Raw genomic sequence first — 6,406 nt, forward strand, 5'->3', positions numbered from 1 at the left:
TTCTCAGCTCCGTTTCTTCCATGCCTTCTTTCATAAAAACTCGGACATGGAAAAGAGTAGCGTGATCATGTGTGACACATCCTTCAAGCTTTTTGTGTTAAAGATATAGAGCACAGGTGTCAAACTCAAGGCCCGCGGGCCAAATCCAGCCCCTCGCAGATTTTGATCTGACCCTCATATCAATTTAGGTTTACAATAAATGTTGGCACACAGCTTTTGTCACTTTTCTGAAGTTTTTGTCACTTTTTTCAATGTTTTTGACAGTTTTTCTGGTGCTTTTTCCAATTATTTTTTTTATGTTTTAGTCATTTTTCCTTAATTTTTTTTCCACCTTTTTTTGTGCTTTTGTCGATGTTTTTTACCCAACGTTTATGCCACTTTTCCCGACGTTTTCTTGCTGCTTTTTCCCACGCTTTTTTCAATGTTTGTGCCACTTTTTTCAGCTGTTTTTTTTCCAATGTTTTTGATGCTTTTGCGATGATGGCTAAGCAACTTTTTCCCCAACTTTTTCAGGACTTTGTCGACTAAACTGTAAGTGAGAAGACTTTATAAGACATGCAATAATACGGTCAAAGCGGTCATGTTGAATGTAAAAAAATGTTTTTAAAAAGCTGCTTGGTCACTTCTCTATCGTCATCGTGTTAAACCCGCAAATAGCGCACCAGGTAAGCCAGTTTGTGATTCGTCCCCGCAAATTTGTAACGGAAGCAGGATAGATAAAACGTACTGGTTTCCAGCCTGAGCTGCAGGGCGAAATCTAACCGTCAACACAGAAATGTTATTTAACCATACTATAGGTTTATGTCTATGCTTCAAGTATCAGCCAGTTAACTGTAGTATAGTATATTAATAATTCAACATCAGCACTGACAGTGGATAAAAGAAGGCTTCTGCGGGTTGGGAGAGTAAATCCTTTATGTATGAGCGGGAGGATGTGAATTAAATGCTCTTGTAGTAAACAATTTCAACATTTGAATTAAAAGATCTGCCCTTTACTTTGCTCTTGGCTGGCCAACATGCATGAATGAAATGACAAAATGTCTATTTAATGTGTCAACAATTATATACTATAGTTTAACACAATGTTACAATGCAGGATTCAAATAAACTTCAAACTTCACAATGTTCCCATTACTGCCTGATTGATTGAAGATAACAGGACAATTATAACAACATCACTGGAAGTCATGGTTATTAGGTTTCAAAGTGCAATACCATATAAACTTGAACATAAAGCAATGGACCTTCACAACTACAAGAAGGCCTTTTCTTGTAGTTGTGAAGGTCTGTACGAGTCCCTGTGACTTGCAAACGATGCAATGTGCAACAATACAACAATGTATTGACCAATGTTTGTTTTGTTTTTTTTCCCATAAATTTAGATATGTAGTGAACTGGACATTTTATCTGTGTCTAGGGGCTCATACTTTTTAGCATAATGTCATAAGGTTCTAGTCATCTAGTTCATAGAACAATGGAGGCTGTGTTTAAATGGTCGAACAAGTCTGCCACCAGTGCAAAACATTGAAAAAAGCCAATTTTGCACATCTAAAAATATTGTATGTTTGAAATGGGGCAAAAAACGTAATATTGTGTGCATGTAAACACAGTCAGAGCTGTCCCTACTACTTTATAAATTGCAGTGCCTCTACAGTGAATTCCAACCTGTTCTAATAATTTCCAACAACCCTGAAAATGTAAGATTTAGTGAATCGTATATGCCATAGCCTGATGATCTGGGAACTGCCGTGAATAGGCACAATACCAGACCTCTTTGAACGGATTAAAAATGTGGTGACTCAGAAGTCTGGAACGAGGCTACATAAGCCTCATGTTTCCATCTGGAACACTGTAGAAACACCTTGAGTTTTTTTTTTATTTTATTTTTTTTTTTAAAGGATTAGACGCATGTTGACATTGAATGCAAATACTAAACCAGCGAGGTATATGAGTCACATTTTCAAACAAGAAGTTCCCTTAGATTACAATCCACTGAATTCCCTGAGCCCCTTCACTGTCAGCACATCCAGTACCTTGAGGAGTACAAGTTAGGTCATTCATTTCATGTTATCAAATTAACACATCAGACCTCAGGGAGGAGGAGGAGTCATGAGGACTGTTAAAGAATGAGTCATGATAAAATGCGGTTGATAAAATCTTTGCATCACATGTCCTCTACCCTCATGCAATACACATCCAGTGAAAGCTGTAATTATCAAAGCTGAAAGCCAACTTTACCATAATATTTTCCTCTAAAAGCCTGAGGTTTAGGATCATTAACTTCAGTAGCAGACAGATCTAACGGACGATTGGAACAGAAAAGCTAAGATGTGAAGAGGACAAAAACCTCAGCTCCCTCTTTGGTAAGACAAATTGGAAATATTATATGCAGACAAAAAAAACGAAGTAGAAAAGCAATAAAAAACAACAATCCGTAATGTCTGGTCACTCTCTAAGTGCAGGCAGTCGCCATCTCATCGTACTTCAGCTGGAAAACTTTCTTTCACCGAGCCGAAGCTCAAAGATCAAACGGTTCTCCTGTTGAAGAGAAAATTCTTTGTGCCTGCCAAAGTGAACAGCTGCTGCGTTCATCAGTCTCTCAAATCAAACACATAAAGGAACAATCTAATAGTCATTAGTCACATAACCTGTTTAAAGCTCCTCATTGCAGTATGTAGGCTTATAATCAGGTTTTATGTACTTAGCAAACATTCTATCAGGTACAAATAAGTAGTATTAGGTTGGACCTTCATTCACCGCCATACCAGGTTAAATTCTTTCGGGATAAATCTTCTACATTATAACTTAAGTCTTATTTTTGTAGTTTTTTGTCCTGAGATGATTTAAATGATATGAAAGACATTTGTGCTAAATGTAAAGACATTCCCCCCAGGTGTTCCTGATATCGTGTTCATGAGAATGGGACAGACGTGAGGTCACAGTGATCTTGATGTGTGATCTCCAAAATCTAATCAGTTCTTCCTTGAACCCAAGTGGACGTTTTCACCAAGAAGAAATTCCCGCCAAGGGTTACTAAGATATCAAGTTCACGAGAATGTGACACCCCGAAAACAAAATGCCTCCGGCCACACCTGTCGCCAGCGCAGAGGCATAAAAATGACTCCTTAGTTGACATAATCTATAGACGCAAACATCCACTAACAATGGGTCTCGAGTATTAAGTATTACTTCATTTTAAGGGGTTACAAGGCAAAAAGCCACTGATCTAAACCACTTTACTTGGAGGTAAAACAAAGTAAGGGCACATTAACTGTATTGTTAAAAATATAGGGTACTGCTATCCTTTATCAATATTAACCTGCAACTTGCCAACTTAATAAACAAACATAGTGTGCAGAAGGTTTTGTATATTTTTGGTAACATGTACCTAAAATGGGTCTATAATTTAAATTCTTAATAGTTGTAAGTTTACTGAAAAAGCTGCAACATTTAAACCTAAATAAATACAGTCATGAAAATGTATTCTTCATACATTTGTAATTGTTAGCTTGCATGTGGACAAATTTGATATTTTTGCATGTTCATATTTCTTGGTTTTCGTAAGGAATTTTTATTTATTCACCTGGAGTCTACCAATTAAACATTGTCTGTATTTCCGCTATATTTAATACCAAATTACATGATCCTATAATACAGCTATCATCATAATTTCAGGCTACTCACAATGACTGATGTTGCTGGTATCAAGACTGTCCACAGCAAGTCTTTACATTTAATAAAAACTTAATGGACAAAATGTGTTACATTGTTAAACTTACTTTGCAACGATTTCAGGTGGAAAGTTTATTGTGTGCTTGTTTTTTTTCCCACATTGATTTTTATTAAGGCACTCACACAAACAATCCACAATCAAAATAATACAGTAAACCAAAAAACAAACAAAATATTTGTTTGGGAGTTACATTTCTAGCAGTTCATCTTTTCTTCTCGTGTCTTCATTTAAATCATTTGTTTCTGTCCATATTCCTCGTTGCTGGTTTTGGTTCTGAATATTGTCATTGTGTGCTTGTTTAATGCGCGTTCCCAGAGCAAATTAGGTCAGAGGGCATGTGCACAAAATGCTAAATTAGGCACTTTACTCCGCAAGAAACCATGGATTGATCAAAACATAGGGGCTTGTTGAACCACACCAATAAGGGTAAATATAGTAATGAATACAGGTTTAGCTCATGGACCACTTTATGATTTTGATGTGGGTGCTCAAGTTCGCGAACACTCATGGAATCGGAGCATATGCCCAATATTTCTAATCCCCATTAGGTGGACTTACAGTATTGTGAAGTGAGGTCATGGTGAACACTGGTCTGTTGTGCAGCCTGGCTGGGTAACACTTCCAGCATTAGGTAACATGCTGAGTTGTGACCCTGCCACTGCTCTAAAAAAAAATGTTTCCTGGCAACTAACTAACCACTAGTTCCTGTTGCACTAAAGCAACAACAGCGCTGAGGCAACTCCTCGGCACCGTCGCCCTGCAAGTTGCCCTGGTGACTCACAGCATTTGAAGGCTCAGATGAAGGAAATTCTTCTCAACATAAGAACACAACAAGCTCCAGCCGGCCCAGAGTTATCACAGCATCTGATGGGTTGGAAAGTATGAGATCCTGAGAGAGAAGAGACATCCTGACCACCACCCATCAGGAGCGCAGACCATCTCCCATCAGGAAATAATCTCTAACATTTAATTTGCAGCTTGAATACTGTAATACCAACAGTTACGCCATCACATTTTTCACTACCACAAACCAATTTTTCCTTTTTGGACTATTGAAACTACTGAATTAAATCTTTCTGCGGCAGACCAGTCAGCTGAGAAGTATGAGGGTTTCATGCACAAGATCCACCAGAACAGAAGATGACAGCACAACAAACATCCTGCTCAAAACAACATTTTAAAAGTTGCATTTGTACTTTTTGGGCAGACTATACCAATATCCAGGCACACATACACACAACAGGAAATACTTTGAGCTGGTGGTCCCTACAGTGCAAAGCAAAGCCTGTGTCCTCACATAGTGCACAGAAAGCAGGTTTACATCGGGTTCTAATTAGATCCCTGCAACATTTGGGAAAATTGTTTCTTTAATCTGGCTTATAAATGTAAATGGACTGTTTTTATATAGCGCTTTTCTAGTCTTAACGACTACTCAAAGCACTTTTACATAGTACAGGAACCATTCACCCACTCATTCGTACAATGTGGCCGAGGCTGCGTACAAGATGCGCAACTCAGGGTTCAGTGTCTTGCCCAAGGACAATTCGACATGGGACTGCAGGGCCAGGGATCAAACCACCAACCTTCCGATTGGCAGGCGACCGCTCTACCACTGAGCCACAGCTGCCCTAACAGGGTATTGTTTCAGCAAAGCTATGATAATGAGGAACTGGAAATGGAGGCTGAGGTTTACACAGGAGATTCATAAAAGTGAACTTGCTTGCATATCAGCTAATGGTGGCTTTTTTGTCATTTATCCAAGCTGCATTTTATTTAAACTTAAAAATATGACAGAACTTTAAAAATAAAATGGCCAATTATGAAAAAGATCACATCATGAAACAACCTGAAGTGCCTCCTTAAAAATGTCCTAAATAAGACCAATCTAGTTCCATCAATACACCCTAAAGAATGCCAGAGACACCACTTCCCATCTAGATGCAACAAAGGTCTTGGCCAGACTCAAACCTGGAACCTTTTGATTACATGGTCAGGACCTTAAATCTGCACACAAGCAGGCTGCCCCCGTTTACACATGTATGATGATGAAAAATGGCAATGCCTTAAACCTACAGTATGAGAGGTTAAACAGTGGAGTGAGAAACTGAGAATCTTTTTTAGGTTATGAGTTTCCTTTAAAGAGTATGTTGAACATGGGAGAGCTCGACAGGCTTCTTTTTGATGAGATGATCATTTAACCAGATCTCTGATGAATTGGAATACATGGTTTCCCACAAAGAAGATGCATTTAAACCAGAACACAGACCCGCTCCCATTTCGGTTTGTCTGATTGCCAAACCAGGGCATATTTAAATGGTCTGGCTCTGGGTCTGCAGTTTCAGCTCAGCTCAGCAGAAAATACCAGCACTGAATGGAAAAAGGAATAGCATAACACGTGAACCCCTGAGGGAGCCAGCTCCTGTTAGCTTTTCCATTATTGGGAGGTATTTCTCATTTCTGCCTCAAATGTAAAGGCATTCCTGTGTTGCCTTGTTAAGATAGACGAGCAGAACACAACCCAGAACAAATTATGTTGATTGGATGTTGCAAAGCATCGCCTCTGTTACTCTTCTGCCTTTACTGTCTCTGCTTTCCAATTAAGGAGGAAATCTATAATAATACAAAAGAAAGCGACCAGTTCTCACTGACTCTGAGGTTAACATTTTTCCCGTT

The 6,406-nt window shown here is 38.7% G+C and overlaps 1 protein-coding gene across 4 annotated transcripts in view; it reads right to left on the reverse strand.

The window, feature by feature from the left end:
- Nucleotides 1-6,406, reverse strand: part of cenpp (centromere protein P) — a 100,496-nt gene that overhangs the window by 27,158 nt on the left and 66,932 nt on the right. The gene's annotated exons all lie outside the window — the stretch shown is intronic.

Source organism: Perca flavescens, chromosome 4 (assembly GCF_004354835.1).
Source record: "Perca flavescens isolate YP-PL-M2 chromosome 4, PFLA_1.0, whole genome shotgun sequence".
In the NCBI taxonomy this organism is placed as follows: domain Eukaryota; kingdom Metazoa; phylum Chordata; class Actinopteri; order Perciformes; family Percidae; genus Perca; species Perca flavescens.